Consider the following 11677-nt stretch of genomic DNA (forward strand, 5'->3'; position numbering starts at 1 on the left):
TGAATAATGCAGACGAGGAGTGTTGGCTGAGTTCTTAACGTTTGCTTTCAGAGCGTGCATATCACAACATACAAGATGCCGTCATGGCGACACAACCTATACCGGGCTACCGCGCATGCTCGTCACTCCTGTTGCATGCTGGGTAGGGTAGTTCTTTTTTCCCCTGGCTCATAACATCACAATATAGTACCATGTATATGCGTTCAGTTTATCAAAGCACCAAGCAAACAATCGGAAAATTCCCATCATATCAATTCCTAGATATGGTCGTAATTATTTTAAATGCACTACGGAGAATAAACACAACATTATTAATATTGCTACTACGGATAATTTGATCAAAAATTCCCTAAAACAGCCAACTACCTATAATATAGGTTTTTTAAACAAATAAAAAAAAATGTTTCTGCTGTTACCTCAGAAATTGCCTGTTCAGATGTTATGATTGTGGCTCAGAGATTTGTATGTAGATTATATTTTTTTTCCATAACAAACAGGATAACTTAAATACCCTGGCAGTGGTAGTAATAAGCTTAAATGTTTGTATTTACATTTTTTGAGTTGATTTTCATAAAATATGCTATTTAACTGCTACTGTTTAACAAGGACTGATTTAAATTGTGTTTGCACAACAAATGTTTTGGCGCTTTTGTTCATGTGGGAGAATATTCCAACAAAGGTGTACTACACACTAATTTTGAATTCATTATTGGGCTTTGCGTATACAATGCAGTTAATCGTGATTAATCGGAGAAATAATGCGATTAACTTCGATTAAAATTTTTAATCGTTGCCCAGCCCTAATATATATATACATACACACATATAAATATATATTAATGTATATGTAAATATGTATTAATTGAGATATATATATATATATATATATATATATATATATATATATATATATATATATATATATATATATATATATACACACACACACACACACACACACACACACACACACACACACAGTATACACCAAGTGCTATGATGTCACGTTATCGATGGGAAATTGCATGTTTATACAATATGATTCGTCTGAGCGGCCAGGAGACACCGAGAGTAACAAACGGTGGAAAAATGGATTACAAAAGATAGATTCAAAAAATAATAAAAATAAAACATTGTTGTTTTTTTTTTAACTAAGGACTTCCCGCGGGCCGTAGTTTGGAGAACCCTGATCGAAAGTATAAATGCATCATGTTAACAGGTAGGCTAACCTAATTCATAGTTTAACGCCGCTTAGTGATTGAGCTGGCAACTTGTCCAGGGTGCCCGAGTGCAGCTGAGATAGGCTCCAGCACCCCCCCCACCACCCCGAAAGGGACAAGCGGTAGAAATGGATTGATGGATTACTAAAATGACAGTGTATTTGCATAAATGTTTATTTGTTACGTCACCTTTTGTTTGCAATAATTAATTGATTAGATTGCATTTTTTGCGATGAAAATATTATACTGTAGTGGCTAAGAGATTTAACATTAATTTCCACAAACTGCGATGAGGTGGCGACTTGTCCAGGGTGTACACCGCCTTCCGCCTGATTGTAGCTGATATAGGCGCCAGCGCCCCCCGCGACCCCAAAAAGGAATGAGCAGTAGAAAATGGATGGATGGAATTTCCACAAATTTGTTTCCTATATTTTTAGTGTTCTCATGAGACGTGTAAAAACGCCAACTCAACACCAAGCCAAACCGGAGTCAATGAAGAGAACGTTGTTGTAAGATTGACCATTTACTTTTGACAATTCTTCATAGACAAGATGGTGAAAAACTGAAAAGAACAAAGAGACACAAACACACTTATTGCCTCTGTACATACTTGTCTACAATGACATATAAAATGTAACGGTAATGTCCCAAAATGTCCAGCAGACGGAAACTCCCGTCAGCCTGAATGACTTGACTACATTGTATATTGTTCAGGGGTGTCCAAACTTTTTCCACTGAGGGCCGCAGACTGATAAATCAAAGTATGCGGGGGGCCATTTTGATATCTTCCTTTTTTAAAAGCAATACAATAGTTGTTGTTTTTTTTTACCTTTAAGGCTTTCCTCAAGTTTGGTCCCCAGTCTCTGGAAAGGTCTTATTCATATAAAGTTTAGAAATAAGTCATAAATTATTTTTTTTTTCCATTTAACGCTTGAATCTTGAGATCAACTTCAGGTTTGTCCGTCGTTATAACATGTTTTATTCTAAATTTTGTTTTTATGTTTATGGCCTTTATGTCAAAACCCTTATTTATATTGCAAACACACAAACTATGCAACATTTTCCCCCAAAACATTTCAAAGTAAAATATTTGATGTGAAGTAATTGGAACCCTAAATAGGTCAATAATTCAGAACAATAAAAAAAGAACAAGTGTTGAAAATAAGCCAAATGCATATTTATATTTTTTTACTTTAAACACTTAAGTCTGTAGATCTCTTGATTATAAGATTTTATAACTGTTTTCATACTTTTTTATTTGTTTGATGCCCTTTTTGTAAAAGAAAATTTTGTTTCGCACAAAATATGCAATATTATCCCCCCAAAATATTTGAAAGTGAAATTGTTCCAGTGAAGTAATTGGAGCCTTCAGCAGGTCAGTAACAGTCTGCATGGCAGCTTTGTGTTATTAGTGTCGACACTGCAACTTTTTCTTGTTACATGTCACTGTTTGCTCTTTTATTACACTCTTTTATGTTTTAAATTTTTATTATAGTATTTTTTTGAATGGGCCGAGGGCCATTAACAAATTAACTGGGGGCCACAAATGCCCCTCGGGCCGCACTTTGGACACGCCTGATCTACTTCGACAATTATATTTAACATATCGGCACTATTCCCCTTGTTAACGTGTCTGACATGTTGTTAACTTATTAAAAACAACTTACAGCATTGCTTCTTTGCCGCTTTGTGTAGGATGGCAACAGATATGACTACAGAAGACCGCAACATGTATGACTTGCTTTCGAACGAATACCGGAAGTCAACCGACAGCGAAAGTGACATCATCTAACTGCTGTTGACCGATTTTAGCAGGAATGTCCAAACTTTTTCCACCGAGGGTCGCACACGGAAAAATTAAAGCATGCCGGGGCCATTTTGATATTTTTCATTTTCAAACCATAACAAAATATATGGTGTAAGCTTCTTTACTCACAAGTACCACGGATGCACGCTGGAAACCAGTGGGTCAGGTTTGACAGGTTTTAATATAACATGTTGGTTCAAACTCAATCTCTTATCATTGACTTTTCAGTCTCTCCGAACAACCGCTTCCTCCTCTCTTCTTCTTCTCCTTTTTTTGTTTTTATGGCGGTTAGCAAGCAACCTTCTGGTGTGCATTACCGTCACCTACTGTAATGGAGTGTGGACCGAGGTGGATCCCTACTCTATATTCTTTTACTTAACCCAGTGTTTTTTAAATATGTGTATATTGCTTTATAGCCTATGTTTTCTGAATGCAATCCTAATATACCTCCCACTTCTAACCTAATATTTTCTTTTGCTAACTTATTTTCCAGTATTTCTCTTTCTCTATTATATTTCCTACATTGTATTAAGACATGGTCAACATTTTCTATCTGGTGGCAAAAATCACACAGCCCTGTAGTATGTTTTCCTATCAATTTTAGTGAACTATTTAGATATGTATGGCCTAATCTCATTCTAGTAATAATGTCTTCTTCTTTCCTATTTCTACCCCCTCCTCTCATTACACCTACTTTCCTCTGGACTTTGTAAAACTCTCTACCTTTTGTTTCCTTATTCCAATTATCCTGCCACTTTTTATTGTGTTCTATCTTAATTATGCTCTTCACTTCTTCTTTACTGTGCTTAATCTCCATGTTTACTTCTGTTTTAGTGGTTGCTTGTTTTGCGTACGTATCAGCTAACTCATTTCCCTCAAGTCCTACATGAGCAGGAACCCAGAGAAATGTTACCACACCTCCCGCTTTATTTATCCTGTAGATTGCCTGAACTATTTCATAAACTATATCTAGTCTTGTTTCTGATGTTATGTTTTTTATGCTCGTCAATGCACTGCTGGAGTCCGAGCACAACGACTACTTTCCTTGCTTTGTTTTCCTCTATCCAGTTAACTGCCATATAAATTGCTACCAATTCCCCCGTAAAAATAGATAGTTTATCAATAATTCTTTTATTTAACACTATATTTCTCTGTGGGATAACTGCAGCAGCTCCTACTTTACTATTTATGGTTTTTGATGCATCTGTGTATATCATAATATTATCAAAAAACATTTCCTCAATCCATTGTTCTATTTGGTAACTATTTAAATGTCTATTCTTCAGTAACTGCATGTCTACCTTTGGGTTGTCATACATCCACGGTGGTATTGCAGGAATTGGTACTGTAGGGCTCACTTTAATATTGTCAATTTGTGTTTTTTTACATATATCTCCTATTATCCACCCAAAACTATTCATTTTTTTCTTCCCTTTTTCTTGGCAATTTAGTAGCACTTGACGGGTTGGATGTCCTTGCTTGGATCCTTTTAAGTTTGCCCAATAAACTGCTGAGAGTTGATCTCTCCTCATGTCCAAATGTTTTTCATTCATTTCTACTTGTAATGCTGCCACTGGAGTAGATTTAGTAGCTCCACAACATAATCTTAAAGCCTGCGACTGGATCCGGTCTATTTTCTCAAGTAGAGTTTTTGAAGCAGATTGATAAATAATGCATCCGTAGTCGATAACAGATCGAATTAAAGTGATATATATTGTTTTCAATGTCAACCTATCAGCCCCCCAATCTTTACCCCTCAAAGCCCTCATTATATTTAACACCTTTTTACTTTTCTCCACTATCTTGCTGATGTGGGTTGACCAGTTAATATTTTTATCAAACCATATTCCTAAATATTTAAATACTTGTACCTCTTCTATGTTTTCTCCATAGAGTTTTATTTGGAGCTTGTTTTGTACTTTCCTCTTCATAAAATGTATGACTTTTGTCTTTCCAACAGAGAATCTTAAACCCCAAGCCGTCCCCCAGTCTTGAACATTATTTACCGCTTTTTGAATCTTCTTTTCTATATGATTTGTATTTCTACCTCTCTTCCACATCACTCCATCATCAGCAAACAATGCCACCTCCACTAACCCTTCCACTTCACTAAAAACTTCATTTATCATGATGGAAAATAGTACTGGACTTATTACACTCCCTTGTGGGGTCCCATTGTCCACTTCGTATTCTCTGCTATATTCATTCTCTATTTTTACTAATAATGTTCTACTTGTTAAAAAGTATTTTATCCATCTGTACATTCTTCCTCTAATCCCAATCTTATTTAGTTTCATCAGCAACCCCTGTTTCCACAACATATCATACGTTTTCTCTAAGTCAAAAAATACCGCAATTATACTTTCTTTATTTATTTGTCCCTTTCTAATTTCCTCTTCCAGCTGCACTGCTGGGTCAATTGTGCTTCTTGCTTTGCGAAAACCACTTTGGTAGTTTTTTATAATTTCTTTTGACTCTAAATAATATATTAATCTTTCATTAATCATTTTTTCGATTACTTTGCCCAAATTTGAGGTCAATGCTATCGGCCTATAATTTCCTGCCTCTTCCGGATCTTTCCCTGGCTTGCATATTGGAATTATTACAGCTGTTTTCCACTCATCTGGTAATTTTCCTTCTTCTTATATCCTATTATATAATTTCAAGACCACTTCTTTGCCGATGCTACCTAAATTTTTGATCATTTGATAACTCACCAGGTCTTTCTCTGGTGTCGTATTTTTAACTTTTTTTTTAATTCGAACCATTTCATCCATAGAAAATGTCATATCCATAGTGTTGGTAAAACTATTATCGTTGTCTTCCTTCATTTCCTTAATATTTAAACTAATTGTTTCTTCTCTCTTTTGTTTTTCTACATTTCTCAAATTATCATTACTGTGCACTTTAACAAAGGTTTTTGCTAAAAGTTCTGCTTTTTCTTTATTTCCTACCACACTCCGCGTTCCATCTTTCATCACATGATTTTTATGTTCTTTTCTGACCCCTGACATTCTCTTGATCATTCCCCACACTTGGCTTAAAGGAGTAGTTTTAAAAGGGGTGGGGGGGGGGTGTGGTGGGGGGGGGGGGGGTCGCACTAATATACAACGAAAACTTTAACCTTAGTCCTAACATAAATAATAAATATAAATCGTTTGAGGTGCTTACTATGAGGTCTGTCACACCGCTGCCTCTACACCTGGCTGTTATCTACCGCCCCCCAGGGCCCTATTCGGACTTTATCAATGAATTCTCAGAGTTCGTTGCTGATCTAGTGACACACGCCGATAATATAATCATAATGGGGGACTTTAATATCCATATGAATACCCCATCGGACCCACCGTGCGTAGCGCTCCAGACTATAATTGATAGCTGTGGTCTCACACAAATAATAAATGAACCCACGCATCGCAACGGTAATACGATAGACCTAGTGCTTGTCAGGGGTATCACCGTTTCCAAAGTTACGATACTTCCGTATACTAAAGTATTGTCCGATCATTACCTTATAAAATTCGAGATTCAGACGCATGTTCGTCAAACTAATAATAATAATAACTGCTATAGCAGCCGCAACATTAATACGGCCACAACGACAACTCTTGCTGACCTACTGCCCTCGGTAATGGCACCATTCCCAAAATATGTGGGCTCTATTGATAACCTCACTAACAACTTTAACGACACCCTGCGCGAAACCATTGATAACATAGCACCGCTAAAGTTAAAAAAGGCTCCAAAAAAGCGCACCCCGTGGTTTACAGAAGAAACTAGAGCTCAGAAATTATTATGCAGAAAGCTGGAACGCAAATGGCGCACGACTAAACTTGAGGTGCACCATCAAGCATGGAGTGATGGTTTAATAACTTATAAACGCATGCTTACCTTAGCTAAAGCTAAATATTACTCAAATCTCATCCACCGTAATAAAAACGATCCTAAATTTTTGTTTAGTACGGTCGCATCGCTAACCCAACAAGGGACTCCTTCCAGTAGCTCCACCCACTCAGCTGATGACTTTATGCAATTCTTTAGTAAGAAAATTTAAGTCATTAGAAAGGAGATTAAAGACAATGCGTCCCAGCTACAACGGGGTTCTATTAACACTGACACGATTGTATATACGGCGGATACTGCCCTCCAAAATAGTTTCTCTCGTTTTGAGGAAATAACATTAGAGGAATTGTTACAACGTGTAAATGGAATAAAACAAACAACATGTTTACTTGACCCTCTTCCTGGGAAACTGATCAAGGAGCTCTTTGTATTATTAGGTCCATCAGTGCTAAATATTATAAACTTATCACTTTCCTCGGGCACTGTTCCCCTAGCATTCAAAAAAGCGGTTATTCATCCTCTTCTTAAAAGACCTAACCTCGATCCTGACCTCATGGTAAACTACCGACCGGTGTCTCACCTTCCCTTTATTTCAAAAATCCTCGAAAAAATTGTTGCGGAGCAGTTAAATGAACACTTAGCGTCTAACAATCTATGTGAAACCTTTCAATCCGGTTTCAGGGCAAATCACTCCACGGAGACAGCCCTCGCAAAAATGACTAATGATCTATTGCTAACGATGGATTCTGATGCGTCATCTATGTTGCTGCTCCTCGATCTTAGCGCTGCTTTCGATACTGTCGATCATAATATTTTATTAGAACGTATCAAAACACGAATTGGAATGTCAGACTTAGCCCTGTCTTGGTTTAACTCTTAGCTTACTGATAGGATGCAGTGTGTCTCCCATAACAATGTGACCTCGGACTACGTTAAGGTAACGTGTGGAGTTCCCCAGGGTTCGGTCCTTGGCCCTGCACTCTTCAGCATCTACATGCTGCCGCTAGGTGACATCATACACAAATACGGTGTTAGCTTTCCCTGTTATGCTGATGACCCCCAACTCTACATGCCCCTAAAGCTGACCAACACGCCGGATTGTAGTCAGCTGGAGGCGTGTCTTAATGATATTAAACAATGGATGTCCGCTAACTTTTTGCAACTCAACGCCAAAAAAACGGAAATGCTGATTATCGGTCCTGCTAGACACCGAACTCTATTTAATAATACAACTCTAACATTTGACAACCAAACAATTAAACAAGGCGACACGGTAAAGAATCTGGGTATTATCTTCGACCCAACTCTCTCCTTTGAGGCACACATTAAAAGCGTTACTAAAACGGCCTTCTTTCATCTCCGTAATATCGCTAAAATTCGCTCCATTCTGTCCACTAAAGACGCTGAGATCGTTATCCATGCGTTTGTTACGTCTCGCCTCGATTACTGTAACGTATTATTTTCGGGTTTCCCCATGTCTAGCATTAAAAGATTACAGTTGGTACAAAATGCGGCTGCTAGACTTTTGACAAGAACAAGAAAGTTTGATCACATTACGCCTGTACTGGCTCACCTGCACTGGCTTCCTGTGCACTTAAGATGTGACTTTAAGGTTTTACTACTTACGTATAAAATACTACACGGTCTAGCTCCATCCTATCTTGCCGATTGTATTGTACCATATGTCCCGGCAAGAAATCTGCGTTCAAATTACTCCGGCTTATTAGTGATTCCCAAAGCCCAAAAAAAGTCTGCGGGCTATAGAGCTTTTTCATTTCGGGCTCCAGTACTCTGGAATGCCCTCCCGGTAACAGTTCGAGATGCCACCTCAGTAGAAGCATTTAAGTCTCACCTTAAAACTCATTTGTATACTCTAGCCTTTAAATAGACTCCCTTTTTAGACCAGTTGATCTGCCGTTTCTTTTCTTTTTCTTCTATGTCCCACTCTCCTTTGTGGAGGGGGTCCGGTCCGATCCAGTGGCCAAGTACTGCTTGCCTGTGTATCGGCTGGGGACATCTCTACGCTGCTGATCCGCCTCCGCTTGGGATGGTTTCCTGCTGGCTCCGCTGTGAACGGGACTCTCGCTGCTGTGTTGGATCTGCTTTGGACTGGACTCTCGCGACTGTGTTGGATCCATTATGGATTGAACTTTCCCAGTATCATGTTAGACCCGCTCCACATCCATTGCTTTCCTCCTCTCCAAGGTTCTCATAGTCATCATTGTCACTGATGTCCCACTGGGTCATTATTGTCACCGATGTCCCACTGGGTGTGAGTTTTCCTTGCCCTTATGTGGGCCTACCGAGGATGTCGTAGTGGTTTGTGCAGCCCTTTGAGACACTAGTGATTTAGGGCTATATAAGTAAACATTGATTGATTGATTGATAGTTATATTTAGTGTTTCACAAAAATTTCTCCAATGGTGTTTTCTTGTTTTTTTAATAACATACCTTACTCTAGCTTGATGCCTTTTATATTGGATCATGTCTTGGAAATTATGTGTTCTTCTCAGTATTCTAAATGCTCTATTCCGTTCTTGTATTGCATCTGTGCACTCTTGTGTCCACCACGGCACTATCTTCCTTCTTCTCCCTATACTATTCCTTGGTATGCTCTGTTCGGCTGCTTCTATTATGCACTTTGTAATATCTGTATTTAATTGTTCAATATCTTGATTTATATCTACTTCCTTTAAAGTTATTTCGGTAATTTCCCTAAATTTCCCCCAGTCACCATGATTATACTTCCATCTTCCTTCTATCCTAGAGCTTTCTGTCCTATGATTTATGTTTATGTGAATGAAGATTGGATAGTGATCACTTCCCATAGTGCTGTATTTATTTACTTCCCACTCCACCTTTCCTGCTAACCCTCGTGACACTAGTGTTAAATCTATTGCTGTTTCTTTACCCGTGATGACATCTAACCTTGTTCCCGACCCATCATTCACACACACCAGTTCTTTTTCCTCCAAAAGTGCTTCCAATGTATCCCCATTCCAGTCATCCCTTTCACCCCACATTGTGCTATGTGCATTAAAGTCACCACACCAAATAATATTGCCACTCCAGTGCTCGATTATTCTTTCTAGTTGGTGAATTTCTAATTTCTTGCATGGATTATAGAAGTTTAGTACTTTGTATCTTTCTTTATTATTCCATACTTCTACTCCTACTATCTCTAGTTCTTGTTTTACTTTTAATATTGAATAATGCATATCTTCCTTAATAAATATGGCACATCCTCCTCCTTGCCCATCATTCCTATCTTTACGTATCGTTATATATCCTTTTATTATAAAGTTTAATTTTGGCTTCAGCCATGTTTCTTGAATACATATTATATGTGGTTTATTTTTCATATTATTAATATATCCCTTTAATTCCTGTCCATTTGCTATCAAACTTCTGGCATTCCACTGAACAATTAACATGGCGTTGGATTGTGGTAACATGACTCGGTCTCGTCTACTCTCTGTAGTTCACCGTGCACCTGTTCCCAGGATAGTTCTTTTAAATTTAAAAACTTTGCTGCTGCTTTGACAATTATTTTGATTTTCTCAGTCTTGTTTCTAGCCTGTTCTGTACAGTTTATTACGTAAACCAGGAATACAACTAGTTTGTCCATGGAAATTCCTGTATTTGCTGCCTCTTGTTTTTTATTTCTTGAACTATTTTCACTTCTGTCCTGTTCTGCACTTTCTTGATTTCTTATTTTAACTGCCTCTGCGTATGTAATATGTCTTTCAACTCTGATTTGCTGCACTTCTGTTGCCTGTTTTCTTATGATGCAGCCCCCATACGCTGCTGTGTGATTCCCGCCACAATTACAACACTCGACCTGTTCATTTTCTCCACATTGTCCATATTCATGCTCTCCTCCACACCGTCCACATCTCATCTTAGCATGACAAACACTAGCTATGTGCCCATAGCGTTGGCACTTGAAACAACGTACTGGGTGTGGCACGTAAGCTCTAACATAGAAGCTTAGATACCCAATCATGATTCTCTCTGGTAGGACCTCCTCTGCAAATTGCACTAGCACGGATTCGCTCTCAGTCTTTTCACCGTTCCTAAATGCCATCATTCTTTTCATCATAGTGACAGTTCCTCCTTTTATTTCTCTTTTCAGATCATCTAAATTTTCTCCTCTTGGGATTCCTGTCACGACTCCTCTTGCCCCCTTTTGTTCTCCCACTTCGATTTTTTCCTTTATTATTTTGTTGCACAGTTTTTGCAATCGCATTGCTTTGTTCTTTTGCTCTCCATTTTTGCATTTAATCAACAGCCGTCCGTCCCTGAGCACCTTCGCTATCTCCACCTCTCCAATGTCCTTCTTTAATCCCTTAACCAGTGTCATCAAACTAATGTCATTCATATCTTGGTTTGATTTAAATGTATAAATTATCTTATATTCATCCACCATTTGTTTAAAAATATTTAATGCTTATAGTAAATATCTACAGTATATCAACTTCAGGTTGATACAAAGTTAAAAAAAAAAGGTTTTATGTCTTTTCTGTCAAAGACAACTTAGTTTTTTATAATAACACTGAAATATGCAGTATTTACCCCAATGCCCAAAACATTCAGAAAGCAATATTTGATGTGAAGTAATTAGAGCCTTAAAACGATCAATAATGCAGGACACCATTGATTTTAATTCATTATTGTTTTTGAGTAATCACAGTGAAAATATAAAAAAAATCCCATTAAATATTTTTGGGATTCAAAAGGTGTCCCACTCAGAAAGTGATACATTTTTATTAGTTTTTTTTTTGCTTTCAACACTTAAATTACGAGA

Source organism: Nerophis ophidion, linkage group LG01 (assembly GCF_033978795.1).
Source record: "Nerophis ophidion isolate RoL-2023_Sa linkage group LG01, RoL_Noph_v1.0, whole genome shotgun sequence".
NCBI classification, from domain to species: domain Eukaryota; kingdom Metazoa; phylum Chordata; class Actinopteri; order Syngnathiformes; family Syngnathidae; genus Nerophis; species Nerophis ophidion.